The sequence below is a fragment of the Eupeodes corollae genome, chromosome 1, assembly GCF_945859685.1.
Source record: "Eupeodes corollae chromosome 1, idEupCoro1.1, whole genome shotgun sequence".
NCBI classification, from domain to species: Eukaryota; Metazoa; Arthropoda; class Insecta; order Diptera; family Syrphidae; genus Eupeodes; species Eupeodes corollae.
This window is the reverse complement of record NC_079147.1, coordinates 154,278,928-154,303,423: the sequence shown is the minus strand read 5'-3', so window position 1 is coordinate 154,303,423 and position 24,496 is coordinate 154,278,928. Positions and strand designations below refer to the sequence as shown.

Below are 24,496 nucleotides of genomic sequence, written 5' to 3'. Positions count from 1 at the left end.
AATTTTGGAAGTTTTATTTTTTATTGTTGTTGTATTTATTTTAATAATTAAAAGGTGCGTGCGCAAGCAAAGCAAGTGAATATTTTTGTATAGACCCCCCCCCCCTCCCCATTTTGCGGCGATCTTTAGCCATGTAGCTAGAAAGATACTATACACTATGTGCAGATGGAACGTGGTTTATTTATAAAATGTGACTTCTTCTTGTGTGTCACAGTCACACACTATAAGAAAAATCATCAACAAAGGCTTATATTATGTGTTTTTTGTTGAAATTTTTGTTTGCAAGATGTTTTTAGAAATAAGTGTATTTTTAGACAGTTTTTGTGTAGGTAGTTGGAAGCTTTTTGGCACTAAGTTTATGTTTTGTATTTTGTGTTTTAACCCAATTTTCTGTCGGTTTAATCGGTTTTATGGGGAGAGTACGATAACTTTGGCGCCGAGATATAATAACGGTTTTTGGTAGAGGGGCTTAATACAAGCATTTTTTACTATGGGAGGGGGGGGTCTATCTCCCCCCGTTTAGGCGGTAGGGGCAATTTAAAAAAACATGTACTTTAAATGGAAAAAAAATAATTAAAAAATAACGGTAATACTTACAATTAAGTATTATACCTTTTTTTAAAGCCAACACTTGTGTCTAGTAGCTTGTTTTTAAATCAAGTCAAAACTATGCATAGTTTGCGAAAAACACTGTTTTAAACTCAAAATTTGGTCAAAAAAAAAGTTAAAAATATGGTTTAGAGTGTAATATTTCAAAACTTTTAGATTATCTACAATTTTTTTTTTAGAATACATTGCCCTTATTTATTTTTTAACGAAAACTGAAAACTAGATGTTTCTATGTCTTCTAGTTTTTGAGAAAATTGAAAATTACTAAAACAAAATATTTCAATTAAATTACTTTTTTTATATCCAGTTTATTTAGATGCATATGAAATTTTGCATGCACTCACCGAACCTTTCACCCTCTCCACCTTGCACCCACCCTAACTCGCACCCACCCCAAATCCTATAGTGAGCCCAAGCAGGGGGGTTGCCCTTAGGCATCTTACTGTTTGCATTAGAAATTTCGTATATACCTACATAATGTGATTGTTGTTTTATTTTGGTTTTGGGGTTTTTAAAACTACTTTTTAAAGAGTTTTTTTGGTATTTACTTTCAGGATAATTGTTAAAGATTAGGTCATTTTGTGAGTCAAGTAAAGCAATTCATTTAGCATAACCCAGAATGCACCACGAGGAGGTAGTATTGCATTGCATTCCGCGTCCCAGTCAGTTAGTTTTTAAGTAAGTCAGGAGTTATTGAAAAATAGTCACGTTAATTTTCAATGTGTTGAAGGTATGTAAGTCTCGTCAATGAATTCATCGTCCGTACTAGTGTCACTGTGGAGTTCGTTAAGTTCGTCATTGATGGTCAAGAGCCGTGGTTGTTTTGGCGGTAACACATCTTCTAGGTGTTCACTGCAAACGTCGGGAGGGTCGAAGTGCTTTAGTTGCAGACCTACACTTTCTTGTCCATTAACCAAACATGGGTATACTTTTTTCATATCTAGTAAGAATTCCATTATTTGGGATCCCAAATCGTCTTTATATTTTTTTTCAAGGCAATATTTTCTATAAAAGAAAAGTGCCATATATTGATGGATGTGGAGTGTGGTTTTGCGGCATAAAATTGTTTTTTTCAGAAGTTTATTTTGATTTTCTAGATCGTTTATTGTGTTAGTCTTATCGGCTTTGTCGACATATTCGCCTTTGCTGTGGTTTGTTACGCCATGACTAGTAGAACTGGAGAATAATTTTTCAACACCTATGTATTGGCGTGCGCTGTCGGTACAGATACGACTTGTATTGGGGTTAACATATTTATGAATATAAGGCCACAAATCTTCCCTACATTTGGAATTGACTTTAAAGAAACGTCCGACTTTATCTTCTTTGCAATATAGCCCCAACACTACAATTGTCATCTGTTCTGTGACACGGCCTTTGTGGTATTTTCTTTTCGTTAAAAATGTTTCATCGATTTGAACCGTTTTTTCTTCACCGCCAATATTAATATCAATATGGGAGGATATTATTTCGGCTATTTCCCGACAATAATTATAGTAATCTATGATGGTAGATTTACTTAATTTATCTTTATTGTCGTGATTTCGCCAAGCGATTAATTGCTAATTTGAGAATTTACGAAAATATTTAAAACAAAATCCTTAAATTGTAGCTTAAGATTTAATTAATTACCTGGAAAACCATGTTTACAGGCATTTTAATCACAAAAGAGATAATTATAGCAAGCAATTCATTTTTCTCTAGCCGACATTGAGGGCCATGGAAAAATGTTCCTATTGATGGGTTGATTGTATTTCTACAAGTTTTGTCACCTTTTCTTTTTGAGCCCTTTTTTGAACATCGCCAAAACCAACCGAACTTTGATCTTTTTGAATTTTCCACGGTCATTAAAATATCACAACACAGAGGTGGAGTAGACGTTTTGGAGGGAATTAACCCGATTTCTTCCAAAAACGCGAAACTTTTTTCGTTTGTTGATACCAAATCCCCAAACGAACAAAAAATCGAAAAATTATTTAATTTTGGGTGAAGAAGTGGATGTTTAGCCGCCATTTTTAAAAAGGGAATCCGACTTATTCAAACGTTAAATGGAGAATGGCTTTGGTAAACAATAACCTGCACCAAACTTGTTAAAAAAAACGGTTAAACATCAAATGCTTCCTCTTGTTATTTATGATCTAACTATATAGGTACATACTTTTTACTATGGCTGCATTATATGTGTGTACATAGTTATATGCATATTTATGTATGACATAAACATATGTGCATGTTAAGAAACTACGAGAATTTGCTTCCGTTGTGTTGTTGTAAAGGTAATGCAAATTTTTTTATAATGCAATACATTTTTATGCTCAAATATATTAAATGTTAAAGTTTTTGTCAAGTACCTAACGGTATATTTAGAAAAAAAGAGATTGAAATGGACATGACATATATGTACATATGTTTATGTATATAATATCAATTATTTTTTAATTCAGCTTATTTAAATGCAAAAAAAACTTTGAATGCACCTCATCTTGCACTCACCGAACCTTGCTCCCTCCTCACTTTGCACGCACTCCAACTTGCACCCACCCCAAATCCTATAGTGAGCCCAAGTAGGGGGGTTGCAGGGGGGCAGCATGCCCCCCTTTACGGATCCCACTGTTGCATACAACCAAACTTGCACCTACCATTGTTACTATCAAAATAAGATTTTTGAAGCAAAAAAAAAGAATTAAATTAAAATAGTAGTTGTGGTTATTTTCAATTTTCTCAAAAACTAAAAGACATAAAATCATCTAGTTTTCAGTTTTCGATCAAAAATAAATAAGGGCAATGTATTCTAAAAAAAAAATTGTAGATAATCTAAAAGTTTTGAAATATTACACTCTAAACCATATTTTTAACTTTTTTTTTTACCAAATTTTGAGTTTAAAACAGTGTTTTTCGCAAACTATGCATAGTTTTGACTTGATTTAAAAACAAGCTACTAGACACAAGTGTTGGCTTTAAAAAAAGGTATAATACTTAATTGTAAGTATTACCGTTATTTTTTAATTATTTTTTTTCCATTTAAAGTACATGTTTTTTTAAATTGCCCCTACCGCCTAAACGGGGGGAGATAGACCCCCCCCTCCCATAGTAAAAAATGCTTGTATTAAGCCCCTCTACCAAAAACCGTTATTATATCTCGGCGCCAAAGTTATCGTACTCGTGCCGGTTTTATCAATTTACAATTGTGTTTTTAAAATTTCTATTGTAAATTTGTAGAACGTTTTTGTTTACGTTCGAAATCGCTTTGCGGTCTAAAGTCCATGAAAAATTGGTATATTCGCATTTTGTCCTTGTATTCTCACTTAGGACCATGTAGACCATATCTAATTAGACTAAAGTTTTTAATCATACAAACTGAAATAGGTTTGCATTAATAATGACTACGTTCTCCACTTTTGGATAATACCTCTATAAGACGGTTTGGAATAGAATCATATAGTTTTGGATTAATAATTAAAAAAAATGTTGGGCCCGAAATAAGAAATAGTTATGAACTTATGGTTAAGGTTCTTGTCTTTAAATTGTCTGTCACCTTCATACACTTTACGAAATAGCCATGATCAAATGTTTTGAATTACAAATGTTTAAGTACGTAAAGTTCTATTGTCAATTTCCATTGATTGAATCGAATTTTTAACAACCCTGGTATAGTCTGGATGGGGCATTGTCTTATTGGAAAAGCCAAGAATGATATCTAAAAAATGTTTTTTTTTTTATTTTGCTGTTACAGCAAAAAAATATGTATAGATGTTCCCAGTCATTGTTGTGGGCAATAACTCCAAGTGATGCAAGGCTTTGATGAAATGGAAAAATAAGCTCATAATTTCTGAGATCATAGAAATAAAAGTAGGAAACTACCACCGCACAGTGGTTTTGGTTTCTACCATAGACCAAAAGTCAAAATTTCAAGGTTGAACAAACAAATTTTTTTTAATGCAATAATTATCTATGATAACGGTACAATTATGTTGCAGTATGGTTTCTCCTTCAAAATTAGCTTTTGGCAGTCAGTCGCGTCACAAACATCAGTGTTTTTCGCGGTTTTATAAAAAAAGTTAGTCCGAAAATACGACATTGCGGTTTACCAATTTTTGTCTGTTGTTCAAGGTAAATTTTGGAAAAAAGGTGATGTGAATATTAAAATAAAGTATTCTAATAGCTTTTTAATAATTTTCTTCAAAAAATATATGTATATAGTTAATGTTTTGACTCATTTGGTGCATAATTTGAACTTTTTCATATTTCGTGTTTTTCTGAAGAGCCAAAACATCAAATTCCCATAAAATCAAATAACAATAGTTCTTATAGAATAATTTTGAGTTATTTTTCCTCTTTTAGAATACAAAAAAATTTTTTGCGCAAATTTGCGCAAGACCTTAAATTTCAACCCGAAGTAAAACACTGTTTTCCACTTTTTTTTTAGATTCTAGCAATATGATCAAGCGAATTGATATTTTTAACATTATGGCATGCGGCGAAGAAAGGTCGCAGTGATGCCAAACCATATATATAACACTGACTTATTGAACAGACTACTTTTAACGTCAGACCCTTTGCTTTCTAACGAAAGAAATTTAAAACAAAAACAAAAATCGACATTGTCTCAAGATATTTTGAATTTATTGCTTTAATACTAAAAAAACAAATATAAAATACTATAAAATCATTAATAAAATTAAATAATATTTAAAATAAATCGCTGGTTTTATTTTCTATCATTTAAAATTAATTTTTGAGTTGTGACCGCTCTTCCCATACAAACGAAACCACTGCGCACCGTAAAGGTTATTAACTTCCCATAGGAAGTTATTGTAATGGGTCCGATTTGTCAAATTGAAAATTTTGGCATTTCTCGACGTTTCAAGGTCCCTAGAGTCGAAATAAAAGATTTTTAGAAAGATGTCTGTGCGTGCGTGTGTACGTACGTTTGTACGTCCGTACGTCCGTACGTCCGTACGTTCGCGACGTTTTTTTCGTCGTCCATAGCTCAAGAACCAGAAGAGATATCAACTTCAAATAAATTTTGTTATACAGATAATAAGGCAGAAAGATGCAGAAAGGGCTCTCAAGAAAATTGCGTGGGTGGTTTTTTCACTATAGCAGGTTGAAAAAAAGGTGAAAATTTTGGTTAACCCTAAATATCTTACGAACCAAAAACGCTAGAGACTTGAATTAAATTTTATAAAATATATTGTAACGTGATACCAAATAGATATATTTTTTGAAAAAAATCAATATAACGGTTTTTTTTTATAAATCAATAAAACTGAAAAAAAAAATTTGTCACCTCCAAAATTTTACGACTGAAATATGATTTCATCTCTAAAACAATTTTGTGCAACGAAGAATAATGTTTTTGACATCTGATAAAATTTTGACAAAAATTGAATTGACAGTTTTTATTACAAAAAATAAAAACCTAAAAAATAATGTATAAAAGTTGGTAAAAATTAATTTTTGACTGAAATATCTTTTCAAAACTTTGAGATATTGGCTTTAATTTACTTTTATATTTCAAAACATCTTGTTGTCAACATTCAGTTAAAGTTTGAAAAAAATCGATTAGACAGCTTTTGTACAAAAAATTAAAAACCGAAAAAAAAAATTAACAAAAGTTCGTAAAAAATGATTTTCGACTCAAATATCTTTTAAAAACTTTGAGATAATAGATTCTTACTAATTTTTTCTTATAAGAAATATTGTTTTCAACATTAGGACAAATTTTGAAAAAAAATCGAATTGACAGTTTTTTTACAAAAAATAAAAACCTGAAAAAAATGTATGAAAGTTGGTAAACATTGATTTTCGACTCAAATATCTCTTCAAAAATTTTAAATATTGGCTTCAAACTAATTTTATCTTATAAGAAATATTGTTTTTAACATTTGGTAAAATTTTTAAAAAATTCGAATTGACAGTTTTTTTACAAAAAATAAAACTCTAAAAAAAAACAATACCTACTAAAACTTCGTAAAAATTTACTTTAGCTTTTCAAAAATTAAATATATTTGCATCAAACTTATCTTATTTCACAGAAAATATTGTTTTCAATATTCAGTAATTTTTATATAAAAATCCAACAGTCCGTTTTTTTCATAAAAAATCAAATCTACAAAAAATAGAGCGCAAATTTGGTAAAAATACATATAGACAAACTTTTAAGCAAGACAAATCGACAGACAGGATGGGAAGTTATCAGTGTGGGTCGCATCCCAGCCTCTTTTTTTTATTTTCATTCTAAATGACTATGTGTTTCAATGGACATGCCCAAGCAACATGTTCTCTTGCAAAATTCATCCTAAGCTTCTTTTAGTTTCCTTCTTTGGAAAGTATCACTTTTTTATATTATCCTTCGAAACGTTGTTATGCTGGCTGATTTTCTGTGTTTGGTTCTTATTTTTGCCGCTGGTAGAGTGGAATTTGAGTCAAGTTGTAGAATTAACCGTTTCTAAAACTTACTTGCTTCAATTTCAATTTCAATTTCTTTATTGTAACCAATACACTAAGACAATGTCTTTTATAGTATTTGTACTTTGGTTGAACAATTAAAGTGCTGTTTGATTCTATATACAATAAGATAATACTTAGGCTGCTAAAACTATTTTTTTTTTTTTATTAATACATATAAGACTTTTCCTCTCTTCTTCTTTCCTATTTCCCCCTTAACATCCTAGTTGTTCGAAAAATGTTTAAAAACCTCGGTCTTGAAACTTACTGCATCCGTTATCTCCTTAATGCTAACCGGCAAAGAGTTAAAAAGGCGAATGCTGTGAACGAAGAACAACCTTGAGGAATTTAGAGATCTAAAAGTTGGAATAACTAGATAAGTTGTTCTTGACGATGTACAGAACTCAATTTTTTCATAAAGGTACTCAGGTGTTCTTGTGCGAATAATTCTGTGGAGAAAGATACAAATACGGAAATTTACGTATTCGACCATAGTGCACTTAAGAATTTTTTTGCTGAAAGCAGAGATATGGCCATATCGGCGAATACCATAAACGTAGCGAGTCATGTCATTAAGCGCCACATGTAGTTTGTATTCAGATAAATAATCCAGTTCCGGATACACGACTTCAGAAAAGGAAAAGATTACTAAGAGTAGAGTTCTCATAAGACGAAGTTTTGTTTCTTGAGGAGTAAAAGAATTAGATACCCATAGTTTTCTTAAAGTTCCGTAAATACGTGCAATGACATAATTTATATGGTCTCTGCAAGAGAGATCCCTAGAGATTTTGAATCCAAGACTGGTCAAAGAATCTACAAAACTAACATGGGCACTATTCAAAGTAATCGAAGGTAGATCTCTATGGTTGTATGTCTTCTTAGAAATTAGTAGGGCTTGACTTTTATTGGGATTGAGCACTAGACCATTTTCCTTAGCCCAGTTAGAAACTCTCTCGAGATCTTCATTAACGCGAAAGACAAGATCCTCTATTAAACCGATTCTACGTGAGAGATAAATTTGTATATCATCTGCATATAGATGAAAAGAGACGTGCTCACAAATCGAAGGCAAATCGTTGATAAAGGCACAGAACAAAATTGGCCCCAGAATAGAGCCTTGTGGCACGCCCATCTTCAAGTACGTATGTGCTGAAAAATTGTTTCAAACACATACACGCTGAGTTCTGTTACACAAATAACTACCAATGAGACGAACAGCTGAATTCGAAAAACCAAAGTGGTGCTCAAGTTTTTGACAAAGAACTCGATGATCAACTTTGTCAAAAGCCTTCGAGAAGTCCAATAGGCACAGTACTGAGATATTGTCTTTATCGTATTCGAGTCTTATATCCTCTAAGATCTTTACCATTGCTGTAGAGCAGGAATGCTTAGCTCTAAATCCAGATTGGTATGGAGACAGCAATCTTTTGGACGTAAAATGGTCAATAATTTGTTTAGTAAGAATTTTTCGAGAACTTTGGACATGCAAGGTAAAATGCTTACTGGCCGGTAGTCGGCGAGTTCGGAAGGTGTGGACTTTTTCGGAACAGGAGTTATCCTGGCTGCTTTCCACGCAATTGGAAACGTAGAAGTGACAATACAGTGATTAAAAACATGAGTGAGAGAGTTAATCAAGCAGGGTAGGACAAGTTTCAAAAATCTTAGCGAAATACCGTCTTGCTTTTTTTGAGCATTCTTGATATTTCACGTCCTGAGAGTCCTTAATTTTTGAAAAGATCTTTTTTGCTATTTCTTAAGATGTCTAAGTCTTTCAGGAACCCATATATGTATGTTACAAATTAAATCAAAGAAAGTTGTTTCCAAAACTCTCTTCAATATTCTATAAAAGGTATTTAAAATAGATTTATTCTCAATGTCCTCATCCAAGTGAAACACCTTTTAATGCACTTTTTTATAGTTCATTTTTTGATATTGAGAACTTGATATTTCCCTTTAATTTTATGAATTTGTAATGTTAAAATAAAGTTTTAAACAGTTCCGGGTACAAAATATTCACAAGGTATAAAAAGCGAAAATCGATGCCAAAAATTGTGGGATCATCCTAATGAAATTCTGAAATTCTTAAGTCGACTTTTTTTGTGATTATATCTAAAACGTTGAGGTACAAATATAAAGAACATCGAATGCTACATTTTTATATATGTTCACTAAATATCGTGCATCTACACTAAATTATGTACACACATATATAGATATAATAATTATATCAAAATTCTATCCTCCGGACATCAAGCTTTAAAGTTTTACTTTAGAATTTACATTAATCAAAAAAGAAATTGTCTTGTTTCAATAAGTGTTTTAAAAAAGATCGATTTAACATTTTGGTTCAAAATTATGATAAATATACATATTTGAAAATTATTAATTTATATTAATACATTTAATATAATGTACATTTAGTGATACTAAAATAATATCTTTTCTTTGTGTATTTGCATTGTGTAAGCTTCCAGACAACCCTGGAGATATTCATTCAATTTTACACTTAAAATTTATATCTTCAATTTTGTGATTAGGTTCGGTTTTTCGAATTCTCATTAAGATTGTGTTTAGGTTTACTTAAATATGAATTCCCAAAAGTAACACATCTTAAGAATTTTTAGAATTTTTGGTTAGTCTTATCTCGTTCCAGTCTCTGTAACAAAAACATTATTGTATGATGTGGGTCTCAGTTCGTTTTGTTTCAGGATCTTCTATTATGGTTTTTCAGTATCTATATTGCTAAGCAACAGTATGATTTAAAATGTTATAAAGTAGCTGCAAGCTTATTTTAAAAAAAAGGCTGAGCCAAGATTATACAAAACCATTACTGTAATTATTAAAACTATCATAAGATACAAAAATTCAATGGTTATTAAAAATGTTCATATTGAAAAATGAGATCCAAGCAATCTTTCTATGCTTATTGCGTTCATATTTTGTTTTAAAGTTTAAGGTAAAGTCTTCCAAAGCTTAACCGAATTTATGAAAAATCGACGTTTTGATGTTAAATATGAGTAAGGAGGGATAATTAGCTGATTAGATCTGTTTGAGGTCGAACTTCTTAGTCTGTCAAAATAAAATTGTCAAACGAGTCAAAGTCAAAAGACGATCTAAAATCACACCAAGATTCTTTGCTGTTACCACTTATTCAGTTGGAGCATTGCTCAGAAGAATTGGTGGAAAATAAGAAAGGTCAAAAGATTTTCTTTTAATTACAAGACATTTGGTTTTTTTTCCGGTTCAACATAAGTCCGTTTGCAAAGACCAATTCGCCACTCTCTTCAGGTCTTCATTGACGTAGAAAGCTCCATGTTCGATAAGTTCAAGTAGACAACTGAAGTATAGTCATCAGCATTCAAGTGAGAGCTGCAATGAACTAATGAAGATGGAAGTTCATTTACATAAGCAGAAAACTAGTGGTATTCGGCAAACAGTTTGACAGGGTTTCACCAACTTGCCCTGCTTGCTTCCTATCAGTTAGATGAACAAAAAATATTTAGTAGCACTAGATGAAAAATTAAAATTTTGCATGAGTTTTCTACATAGATTGACATGTTTAACGGATACGAAAGCCTTCAAAAAATCCAATAGAAACGTAACCTCGTCTTTATCTAATGCTTTTCTAATGCCATCCGTAACGTTTGAAAGTGCGGTAACACAGCTGTATTTCTTCCGAAATCCAGATTGATAAGGGCTGAGCAGTGAGTTAGTAGATAGAAAGACATCAATTTTCTTTTGAAGGATGCTTTTAAAAGCTTTCGACAAAAATGGCAATGCCAAAATAGGTATCTTTTAGCGTTTTTATGAAGTGGAATGATTTTACCAACTTTCCATCCACCTCAAAATCGTGTTGAAGGCAAAAGTGATATATGGCAATATCATACACAAAAAGGTACGATGTACATGATTGAGACCAACAGCTTCTGACTTAGAAGAAGAAGAAAGAACACTTTCGACTACATCAGCACTATCTACATCAGAAAATTCAAAACCAGGCTCATTACTGTCGCATTGGTCAGTAAAAGAAATTCAAGGCCAAAGTTGTGGGACCTAGGGAGGTGGAGAGGAAATTAATTTTTCATTAAGTTCATTGAAATCAATGTCCTCAACATATTTGTTGAAAAGCCAAATATTTCAATTAATTTAGAAGTTTAAATGCCTGATCGTAAATTTGTAAATTTGAAATTTGAAACTTTTTAACTAAAATCTTTGTGCAAAATTGTAATATCTAGGAGCGATGTGTGCAATATTTATAAAAATGGTCTGTCTTCCTTTATAAACCCTTGTTACAAATTAAGAGGTAAACATTTTCATTTCTGTATTTTTAAACATATTGCTTTATTTCACCACCATTGGCATTTGATAAAATCTTGACAAAGATTTTTAATCTAAAGAAGAATGGGCCTATTGGTCTTTCTATTGAGCACAAATAAGTTATATGTCCTTGAAAAGCTTGGACTTAGTAAATAATTTTTGTTGTATAGAAGAATATGGCAATAAATACTGTATTTAAGGAAACCAAATAATTTCAAGTGTTCCATTTAAATGATGAGTATTGGTCACTAATTGATGAACTAAATAGATACCAAAACTTGAAATAAACATGCAATAAATGCAATAAATATAATTGTGCGACAATAAATGCAATAAATATAATTGTGCGACTCTACCCACGTGTGAAATACATAATTTAGAAAGCATATGTCAAGAGTATTAAAAAATATTTTCTCCTAACAACCTTTATAGCAACTTGGTATTTTTTGGCATAGTAAATAAATACTTACCATCAGTACAAACTTCTTTTTAAAGATGGTTCTAGTACTCTTCAACAAAATGGACTTGGTGGTTTTTTAGACATGTGGTTTAAAAAAAAATATTAAAGCATGCAGTGGCGATTCCTGGTCATAATTTTAGGATTAGCTACTGGTCTTCTAGAAAATCAAAATACTTTTTCAAGAATAATAATTCATTTTATTCAAAATGATAGTTCAATAAATCCTTAAATAAATAAAAAATAATAACGAGCAACACAAACAAAAGATAATAACACAAAAATGACCTCCGTACGAAATATAAAATCTTACATTTAAAAAAAGTAAAAATTTGCTCAGCGGCAAACAAAATCAATTCTCCTTCCAACTTTTATAAAATTGTCTATGACTTTATCATAAAAATTAAAGTTTTCTTTGAGTTCTCTTAAAATGTCTTCCTCAATAGAGATAAGTTAGTGCTAAATTTACTAAACGTTCTTGCCCTTGCGTTTTTCGAAGATACGTTTTTATTCTTTTCAAAGCTGAAAAGGAACGCTCCACAGAAGCTGTTATGGTACAGATCAGTTTTGAAAGCTTGTAAACTTGCTCAAAACTGTGAGCTACATTTTCTACTATTCAGAGCAAGACATCAAGTGGGGTTATCATCTTTGATGATCCAACTGAGGTGGTCATTGGCTGTACACATTGAACATTTTCATAAAACACAGTTAATTCGTTTTTTAATACCGTGAACTCAAATATATCTGGATAGTTTTCTGTTAAATTGCGTATTGATGGTTCCGGAAAATTAGTTTTGTTGGAATAATTACTTAATTTATTTCCATTAAGTAAATCAAAATACTTCAGATTTTCCAATGATGAAAATCTATCTTATATTTGCATAAGTAAGTAATCTATTATTTCAAAAAACAATTTTGTATATTTTATTTTACTCGTAAGCATGTTATCATTTCTTGATTTTCTTTTTTCATCTTCTAATGGGACAGTGAGCAGCGTTGCTTGCCAAATATCTTCGAACCCTTCGTTCCTTTGCACTTCAAGAAATTGTTCCATTTTTTGAATTTGGTTCGTACAAAACACAATGTCTATGTTTGGGTTTTGTAAGGTATTAAACAGTACATTTTAATGTGCAAAAAGTTTTGAAAACACATTCAACAGAAAGACTGTATCAAAGGTTTTTAAAAATTAAGAATAACCCGTTGCAGCCATTCGATCATTACTGTCCCATATATTTGTCACATTATCTTGGATGCCTTCAAAATATTGTTAAACGTTTTCTTTGTAGGAGTGGACTATATTTACAAGTCGAGAACTAAAGCTCCATCTTGTTGTAGCTAACCCTGGAACACTTCTTTTAAAGCATACGTTCTTTTGCTTGAATGTGATGCAAACGTTGCAATGCCATTCAGAGTGCTAAAAAATATCCTATACTCTCTAATATTACTTAATCCTTGAGACAGAACTGAATTTAAAACGTGGGCGTAACAATGAACAAATGTTGCTTTCGGACAAATAGTCTTCACCTTCACTTGAAGTCCGTTCAAATGACCACTCATAACGGAAGCTCCGTTGTAAGTCTGTGCAACAAGTTTATCTTGAATTTAATATTTTTTCAAAAAAGTCTTGACTATTTTTGCAGTCCGCCCTGAGCTTACATCGATAAATCCAACAAATGTTTCTTGAATTATTTAAGTAATATTGGAAAAAAATGGATAATTGGGACTTTAATTGAATGTCAGAAGTCTCATCAAGCATAATTGCAACAAACTCTGACTGTTTGACTCTATCGGAAATTTGATTGCGTAAAAGCGTAAAGCATTGTTACATCTATTGGACGTTTCAACACCTCACGATTTTTTTTCACCAGAATGTTATGTTTCGTATTAGCATCTTTTAACTAGGAACTTAAAGCTTCATCTATCCTAGTCTGACCAAAGGTAGCTAGTTTAATTACTTTAATTTAACATTTGAAAAATCCGCCTACTAAACTCAAACACCACCTGTGTTCAATTTTCTCCTTCCCCACACATCGACACCACAAATCAGTACTATCTCTAAAAAGAGCGCTAAACAACGAACATATTCCTGTCGTAGTGCTGGCCGCTGGGCTGGGTCAAGTTCGCTAGCAAACCTCATTTTCACACAAATGAAAATAGATAGAACACAATTTTCTCCTTTTAAAAAGGAATATGATATGATATGAATCATATCGCCGAGTTCGACGATCATGTTCGATTCGTCGTCGGTCTTATTTTTCCTCACATAGTCCATACGATGTATAAAGAAAGGAGAAATCAAACTCATGGTTGCGACTCGTGCAACTTGTCTTTTGTGTCAGTTGTGTGCCTTTAATGTGTCGTATACTTCGCTGGGTTATCGCTTTTATTTGCGCTCACCCTTCTGTTTATTTTTATAGGGTTTTTTTCGAATGTGTTCATAAATCTGTGTGTGTGGAATGTATGAAATTTGGTAGCGCAAATTTTTGCGGTGCCCAAAGCCCAATGCTTTAAGATAAATTATTGTATGCGAGTTTTATTTCATAAAATGAAGATTTGTAGAAAAATTTCATATAATGTAACTACAACTGAATTTTTTAACATTATAGTCAACTGTTGAGTAATTCAATTACCAAATAATATACATATTAGAAAATTCTATTTATTCCAAAATTCTTGGTTTAGCGCCGCTAAACCAGCTAACTATGAGGAATCGCCCCTGAAAGCATGGTCAAAAATATATCTTCATTATTTTTTGAAAATTATTTTGGTAAAATGGGTGCTTATAGGGAAGTATATGTATATGTCCTCGGGCATATCGCCCAGACAAATACTAAAAATTGTCGAAGGCCACAGGTTAAAGACTCGAAATGGTGCGCTTACCAGAAGTTTCCTTCAATAAATTGATTGTAAAATTGAAGTATGAGGGCCCGGTCATGGGAAATTTTGGTATATCCCAATCGTTGAAACAGAATGCAAGTAAGAAGGAAATGGTATCCCATGACTTCCATTAATTTTTTCTCAAAACCTTGTTTCAAAAAGAAAAGTGGACGAATACAAAAAAAATTGTTTCGATTTTAATTGAATCTCACTCAAGAAACTTGCAGAACAAGTACTTATATGTAATACAACAGAAAACTAGTAGTTTTATAATGACATACAAAAATACCGTTCAAATTCAATACATTTTTAAATTAAATTATTACTTTGATACATTTTTTTTAAATTTGTTTATTTACATTCTATATAATAGGAGCAACAATTATGATTACAAATATCATTGAACTGCTTAACAAAAGCTTTGAAACCCCAACTTGGATTATATCCATTTTGAAACAAACTAAAGTAAAAATTTATTTCGTAAAAGTTTTTTTTATAATTTAAAAGTACAAACAAATTAAACTTTTATTATTTTTTTTCTTAAATCTATTTTCCGGACCCATAAAATAAAGTTCAAGATTAGATTATTAATTTTAAATAAATTTATTTGTTTTGATTGAAAACAAAATTATTTAAATGATAAGCATCTTGAAAGCGGTCGCATGTGCTTGGAAAAACTCAATTTAACAAAACAAATTAAAAGAAAATGTTTCCAATATACATATGATTTCGATTTAGTAAAGTAGTGTTCAGTCAAAAAGTAAGCAAATGTTTTTGAAAAGTAGGAAAAAAGCTAGTGTATTATTTGGGTAATTATAAATGAATCAGTTCTCCAATTTCACTTGAATGTTGAAAAAATTGAAAATATATCGGGTGATAGAAAATAAGACAAACAAAGGTAAATATTAAGTTCAAAACCTGGTTTTTAATTTAATATAACTGTTTACAATTACTTTTAATAACTCTAATCGACAAGGTTTTAAATTGTCAATGAACACTTAATTGTTCACCTTCATTCAAATTCAACTCTAAGATTAATGCATCACGTCTGGTGTTTGAGTTATTTCTTCTAAAATTCAAAAAAACACATAAATTTATAATCTTTTTAGGTTTTTAAATTAATGAAGTCATTTTTTTCTTCACTGTTCTGGATTTAATATTATAATCTGGAATTATATCAAGTTTTTAAAATATATTAAAAACATAAAAATAATTTTGAAAACTGATATTTTTAAAACTTTAGCAAAAAGTTAAAATTAAATTTTGTTTTCAAAGTCAGAAAATACTCTAAAGCGAAATTTTGGAAGCTTTAAAAGCATATAATTTAAGCTTTGCTCAAAACTCCATGTAGAAACAAATAAAGACTTGTAATTTATTTGAATTTCTAGAAATTAAGTAAAATACTAAAATGATCTATAAGACAAGGATTTCTGATTTTCGAAATCATAAACATAATGCAACTTACTGTTAAGGAATATGTTAAGTTGTTTGGTCGTTTTTAGCATATTTAAAGGGACATATTTTAATAACGTAATGTATTGTATTGCTCCTGAAAAAAAAAAACATAATTTTGTCGACAGCGGTAGTTGTACTCTCGTTCGTTAACCTCCCATATTCCTGTTATTGTAATCGGTCCGATTTATTGAATTGAAAATTTTGGCATTTCTCGAAGTTTCAAGGTCCCTATAATCGAAATAAAAGATTTTTAGTGAGATGTCTATGCGTGCGTGTGTACGTTCAGGAAGTTTTTTTCGTCCTTCATAGCTCAAGAACCAGTAGAGATATCGACTTCAAATAAATTGTGTTATAGTACCCGTAGCGTGATGGTAAGTGCGTTGGACTGTCATGGAAGGGGTCTTGGGTTTAATGCCTGCCTGTGCCACCATACTTTCTTCACGGGTACTGCCTCTTGCGAGGAATTAACAAATCCTCCAAAAGTGATTCTTGTCATGAAAAAGTTCTTTCTGAAATAAGCCGTTCGGATTCGGCATATAAACTGTAGGTCCCTTCCATCTCTGACAACATTACGCGCACACAGAAATAGTTGAGATTTGTAAGTCACTAGGCCCTGGTTCTTCATGGACTATTGGGCCACCTAATTTATTTTATTTTTATACACAAAGATGCAGAAAGGACTCTCAAAAAAACATTTTGGTTATACTACAATATCTCACGAACAAATAACGCTAGAGACTTGAATTAAATTGTATATTATATATTGTAACGTGATACCAAATAAGTATACTTTTGGACAAAAATCAATTAACTGTTTTTTTTATAAATAAAAAAAAAACTGAAACAAAATATTTGTCACCTCGAAAATATTACGAACAAAAAGTGCAACGAAAAATAACTATTTTAAAATCAGGTAAAAATTGATTTTTGACACAAATTTCTTTTCAAAAAATTAAGATATTAGCTAATAATTTTGTCTCAGTTTTTTGAACAAGAAATAAAGACCTAACAAGAAAATATTGTTTTTTGACTAAATACCTTTTCAAAGAAATAAAAATATTGGAAGGAAATTTTATCTCACAGAAAATATTGTTTTCTACATTCGATAATTTTTTATAAAAATTCAGGAGTCCGTTTTTTCATAAAAAAAAATAAAATGTAAAAAAAATAGCACGCAAAGTTGGTAAAAATTGATGTTCGGTTCTCGATATTTTGTGAACAATAGAAGATATTGGCTTCAAATAAATTTTATTCATCCAATTTAATTTGTTAATATAAGTAATAAAAGCCTTTAAGAAATGCTACTAAAATTGGTAAAAATTGGTTTAGGACTAAAAATCTCGTTAACAAAAACAGATTTTGAATCAAACCACATATTTCACTATATGCAAAATATTGTTGATAGATTAAAAATGTTTAAGAATAATTCAACTGACAACTTTTTCAACAAAACACAAAAACCTACAAGCTTTAAGTTAAGACAAAACGACAGTCGGGATGGGAAGTTATCAGTGTGGGTCGCATCCCAGCCTCTTTTTATTATTTTGCTATTAGGAAACATTGTTTACTAAAAGTATTCTGGACAGACACATTTTTTAAAGAAAAACCAAAATGACTTAGAATAAACGGGTCTTTATTCTCTAAAAACTTTTGCTATAGTGTGTTCTAATAAAAGCTTTTATTTTGATACTAAGAAAATCAATGAACGCTTATTTCACTGAAAAAATAAAACGACCACGGTTTCGATTGCAGAACCATATCATTTTCATAAAACTTTAAATGACGAATTCGCACACCGCATGTCACCGATAACTTCGGGAATTCCATCTTAAAGGTCTTGAATCGTGTGTGGAGCAATATCATACCCCTTGTATTTCATTTATGTTTAAAAAAAAAATTGAAAGATGTTAAATCATAAGATAATTATGAGAAATAACACGGTGAAAAAATGTCTTTTTTCAAAACTGCGTGCTTTGGCCACTTTGGTAGTTTATTTTAATAATTCAAATTTCATTTTTAATTATGGCCATAATTTCCCCTGACAAATGTCAAAGGATGAGTGCTGCCCAAATAGGGACCTATTTAAATAAAAAACCTGTTATTGGAAAACCCTGTATGTACAAAGTTCTCATACTAAACGACATCTTGCTGATATTTGTAAAGTAAAACGTGTGGTTTTGTACCCTTTTATGTGTAATTCTATTTTTATTTATCATAAACTTACAAAGAACCTTACATTGTGTTATTCTTTTCTCCAAGGACTTCCTCATCCATAAAGTATCATACAAAATTTCAACACCTGAATAGTGTTCATTTGTATATATACATAAATATATGCTCACACGTGTATTAGATATTGACAGTGATTGAATTTTTAACGAAGGGTCTGTCAACCTAACAAAGAAAAAAAACCCTAAAGGATTCGTCCTTCCTGATTTCAGATCAGGTGAAAATTTTGCCTTAAAAAAATGTGTGACCCCACATTAGGAGTTTCAATATTTTTTCTAATGGAGATAATTTTTAGACTCTCGTATGCAAATATACATAAATAATGGTAATTTTTTATTAATTTTTTTAAAGCTATTTAAGAGATAATTAAAGACTTGCAAGTTAAAGAAGATTTTAAGGGATGTAACGCTATTATAAGAGCTGAAAATTAAATGTCAATCTAACAATTTAAACCATAGGGATTTACGTAAGTGAGCTTAAGCTGTTGGTCGAAATAGAGACTGGCAGAATAAAGATTCGCAATCTTAATCCTGATTAAAAATTCAAAACATTTCCTACATAGAACCTTTAGTAAAGTCTATATATTTAAAGCAATACTAATAAAAACAAAAAACAAAATGTCCCAAAGTTTACTTTACGTAACTTACACTTATGTGTACATCTACGTACAATACATATGAATATTTTATATGTAATCGTATGTAGGTGCATAAGGTACATTTTCATACCCCCTTATAGTAGGTACCTACATTTTACAATGTAGCAAACAAATTCAATTAAATATATATTCTCATCGGAATTATATTTCCGCCCCAAAGTCAATATTTATTTTAGAATTTAATTTGAAGTCTTCCCCAAACCACAGGAATTCCTTTTATGTACATATTTTCAAATACTTCAAATAGTGTTCTGTTTTCTCATCTAAACAAAAACAATAAAAACAAAGGAGTCATGGAGGACATTCATACATGTATGTATGTAGGTATACATATGTATAGGTATATATCACCATGTTCTATTTCATTTAAAATTAATATTAAAATTCATGTTTATTTTTGTGTTTTATGTTTTTTTTTTAATTGCAAATTCTTTACATAGAAAAAATAATAAAATTTTAGCACAAGTTCCGGAGAGACATTTACATATCACGTATATATATATTGTAGGTATATTACATTGTATAAGTGGTTTGTTAGTTTTAAAAGTAATATTTGCATTTAGTTTGTGAATTCAGTTAGTTGAATAGAAATTTAATAAAGTGGTATCTTGTTATAACATACATTTGGTAAACTCTAAATGGGTTCTTTTTTGTTCATTCTTTCATGTTACCCAATTGAATTTTAAATTTATTTAAATTTTTTTATTTTTTTTATGATATGAAATTGTGTTAAAAATATTTATTTACAAAAATAATAAGAAGGGTTGTTTTTAAAAGGAACGGTGTAATGCTGTGAAATTGTATACGATAATAATTTTGTGTTGAATATCAACAAATTTTAAATTTTTTTTAAAGGACTGTTTTTATTTAATTATTCGTGACATCTTTTCAATTGATGTCTATTGTGGTTTTCAATCCGTAGTGCGTATTCAATAACTTTCTTTGGTTTGTCTTTGGTGTATAGACCAAACTTTATTTATGTAGATCCGATAACTACTGGCAATTTTTGTTTAAGCAATGTTTTCAAAAAACTTTTGTCAAGTTTATGTCAACTTTTGGTAAGGCAACCTTATGCTATTAGACAGATGGTTTAGAAATCTTGTATTAAAATAAAATATAACTAAACAACACATCGGATCAATTTTTTACTCTTACCAAAGGCTTAGAACTTCAAATGCAGGCAACCCTAGGTTATCCCAAGTTTTGGTAAGAAAACCCTATAGTTTTCGAAAGAAGAGTTAAATTAACTTTTATTTTACACAGAAATCAATTAATTAACGGATGCCTGTATATTAACTCCTCAGACCCACTTCGCACAGTGGGGCAGAAGCACCTTACGAACGGCGATAATTGTAAATGTTTTTTGTAGATTAAACTAAAATATTTTTTTCGAAAAGTTTTTGATGTGTTCAATTTAAATTAAAGTTAAAAACTAATTTAAAACATTCTTACATAATTTTTGGGTCAAAGTTATATAAAGTTGAAGTTTTGAGAGCATTTGTACAGCATCATTTTGATTTAAGATAAAGCAGATTTTAATATCTAAAAAAAATAAGATAAAAAAAAATATTTTGCATGAATTGTTGCATATATGTGCATATGTATATAAATATATATAAGTGTATGTATATATATATACATATATACATACATATATGTATATATATGTACATATACACATAAAAACATATCGATTACCTTTGTTTGGGGTTTTAAATAAATTTTGTGTGTATTTATGATTATTCTGAGTCCGAAAAATAGTCGACAATTTCAGTTTGAGGCTGGTTGTTTAAATCAGGCTGTAAAAACATTTCGATAGCTTCAGAATCAAATGGAATTTTTTTTATCGGTTTTCTAATTCTCTGGTTGGTAATGAAAGGATCAGAAGATATTAACATTCGGTTCATAATGTCTGTTAATGTATCTTGTCTTGATGTTTTTCGACTGAAATGCTCTCTGTACATCTTGAAATCCTTATTCCGGGCTTCTAACGCTTCTTCACTTAATTCTCCAATGGGCAATACACTTTCAGAAACTATTTCATGTCCATGAATCAAAATTTTATAAACTGAAGTGCTCATATAGTACCAAGGATACAGCAATACAAACAACTTCGCAGTTTCTAAACAATATATTTTAAATTTGTGAACATCTATAATATATCCACTCGATAAGCACTGCAAAATTATATGAAATTTTTTTATCAGATTAACATCTATACCAGTTATTCCACTTGATATAATATAGTTTTTAAAAAAACGCCTAGCTACATTTCCTGTGTTCGTATTGCCATATCCTGGTTTGGGCCGATCAATTTTTAACCCTAATTCCTTTTCAAATGCCTCTTGAATTCTTACTTTGTTTTGGGCCACACAATCTTCTGTCGCTTTCGATCTACGCCATTCTTTTACCGGTAGTTTATAGGCAACGTGAAGCAGGCATTCGAACATTCTTATCCATGCATGAAGAACGGATATTTCAAATGTTAGAAATTCATATGAGATCGGAAGTGAAACCATTTTTTCAATACTATTGAACTCCTTGGATGTTGCCTGACAAAGATAACATCTCTGAGCAGAGCGAACACCACTCAGACTATTACATAGTTTGCCATCAAGCATTGAAAATATCAACTGGTGTTTGACAATGTACTCTCTATTTTCAATAATAACTTTTGTTGGTACGAGTTCATTTAACTGCGATTGAACAGATGCGTTCTCTCTGTTGATTAATGTATCTGTTTCCTTTTCGAAAGTTATTTTTATGGGCCTGCAATACCTAGAAGAAGAAGGGCAAGGATTTTTCCAAAAAACGTTTGATGTGCTCGATAACTTTAGTGGTACCAAACAAGTTATAAATACAAACTTGTCATCTGCATCAGTTGTGTTCGTAAACCTTTGCTGGTATTCACTATGGCCGGAGCTACCATCAAAACCCACTTTAGAATAGAGCAAAAGTTCATTACAGCTGGCATTATTAAAAACATCTTTTTGTGAAGCAGAAATTCTTTCAACAGTGTGATTAAGCAAGCTTTGGATTGAAACTTCAGCTGTTACTTCATTCACAGTAAGATTTTCTGGATAGCATTTTATTTTTTCTTTTTGCACAGCTTTAAGAAGGCAAAACATCATGTGTGACATATTTTCTGATCGTGTCGTATTGATCACGGGATAGTTTTGCTTCTATTAGCATTGACAAAGCTTGACCAGAAGTGAGCATAACTGTCGAACTGTTTGAGATGGTAGGTGGACACAGGGTTTATTCCAGAAATTCTGCAGTTTTTATGTCACCTGCAGCTCTAAAATTCATTTGAGCAGCGAAAACAAGCTCTTCTGCAGATTTATCTCGAAGATCAGCTACTCTTTCGCGTTTTCTTCGCTTACTCAAAAGATCAAAACTAGTCTGAGGGCGTCCAGGGGGTAGTGAATGCATTTTAAATTTAATGTTTTGACGAAGCCAGTGTGATTCTTTGTTATCAAACACTGTCCTCGTACTGTGGCTTTTCTTCCACTTAGATTTAAGATCAAATTTAAATCTAACTAATTCTTTTTTAGATCTGACACGTGATTTTTAGAGCAATTTGTCTTTGATATTAAGAATGTCTCAATATCTTCAAACTTTTTGTCAATACTCTTAAATTTACTATTAAAAAAGATTTCGCAGAGTTCCTGCTTTTTGCAGGAGAAAAAATCCATGTTGAGACCAAATACGATTGAACTGAGTTAAGAGAACCATACTTATAAACACAAACAAATTTTAAAAAAAATATTTTAGGCAAACATTTTTTACTTTTAAATTCAGTCCCGAAAAATAAAAAGATTAAACTAAGAAAAACACTTTAAATTTTGTTTTAATGTTTGCCTAATAAAAAATTACCGTTATTTAAAAAATAAAACGAGTTTCTATTGTTCATATTACATTTTCTTTTTAATTTTATTTGATAATCGAGAAAAAACTAATGTTATTCAAAGAACATACCTGGTTTAACAAAATCTTTGCAAAAAAATTGTATACACAATTAATTTTCACTTTAATAATAAATGCAACTTATTTTGATGTATTTTGTACAGATCACTATTTAAGCTAAACTTTCAACTTTAATGCCGAGCAATACAGTGATAGAACAGCTAATTGAACAAAAAATCTTATATCATGTGAGGCATATTATCAGTTAATATAACAGTTATTTTTATTGAAGTTTGTCACATATAAGAAACATGACTTCTCGCCAATGCAACAGCCCCACAGTGCTTCGTTAAACAGGTTTTTTTCTCGATTAGGACCAGAGTATAAGTTGACAACCCTCATTTTGTTCATTCTTCGGCCATGGTCTTTCATTATATATAATGCAGTCTAATTTCGACCAGGTTAAAGTTTAGTAACCCAAGCGCAAATTGTTAGTACATTAATATCTCTGATAAAAGTTCTGTGCTTGGTTTTATAAAACGCTGGGCAAAGGAGTTCAATGATCCCTATGTTACCCTTTCTTTGTATAATTTCCATGTTCGTCCTCATCTTGAATATGCTTCGCAGGTATGGACTCCCTATTACGAAATTCATAGAAAACGTATTGAATGAATTCAACATAATTTCATTCGCTTTGCCCTAAAAGGTCTTTTTTTCATCAACTCATTAATGGTGAAATTGATGCACCTTATTTGCTTTCTTGTGTACATTTGAATTACCGGGCGGAACTCATCAATTGATTCCAACATCTGTTTTTCCTAGAGACATTTAATTCAAAAACCAGTTCTTGAAAGAGGCTGGGATGCGACCCACACTGACAACTTCCCATCTCGTCTGTCGATTGATTTGTCTTGCTTAAAAGATTTGAAGGTTAACGTGTTTTGTTGAAAAAGTTGTCAGTTGAATTATTCTTAAAAGTTTAAAAATTAGCTCAGTTCATATAATGAAATAGTTTGATTCCAAAATCTATTTTTTTTAACGAGATTTTTATTAAAACCATTTTTAGTTGCCTTTGCGTACTATTTTTTTGTAGGTTTAAATTTATATGAAAAAACTGACTGAGTTTTTGAGTTGAAAATCAATGTTTAATAACTGTTACAAATGCTTTTTAAGGGTTTTATCTTTTTTAAGAAAACCTGTCAATTCGATTTTTCTTAAAATTTTACCGAATGTGGAAAACAATATTTCTCAAAAGAAAAAGTTAGTTTAAAGATTTAATCGCAAAGTTTTGAAAAAAAAGTCGAAGTATAAAATTAATTTTGTTAAGAAACTGTCATGTCATGTTGATTTTTATCAAGTGCCAGAAATGTTATTTTTCGTTACACAAAATTATTTTGGAAATAAAATCATGTTTTTTTGTTCGTAAAATGTTTGAGGTGACACTTTTTTTTGATATATTTATAAAAAAACCGATAGTTGATTTTGTTCCAAAAATATACTTGTTTGGTATCACGTAATATAAATTATACATTTTTTGT

General features: G+C 30.6%; 1 protein-coding gene across 1 annotated transcript in view; it reads left to right on the top strand.

The window, feature by feature from the left end:
• The window catches only part of LOC129945934 (protein eva-1 homolog C-like), a 351,803-nt gene that overhangs the window by 1,651 nt on the left and 325,656 nt on the right, over window positions 1-24,496 (top strand). The gene's annotated exons all lie outside the window — the stretch shown is intronic.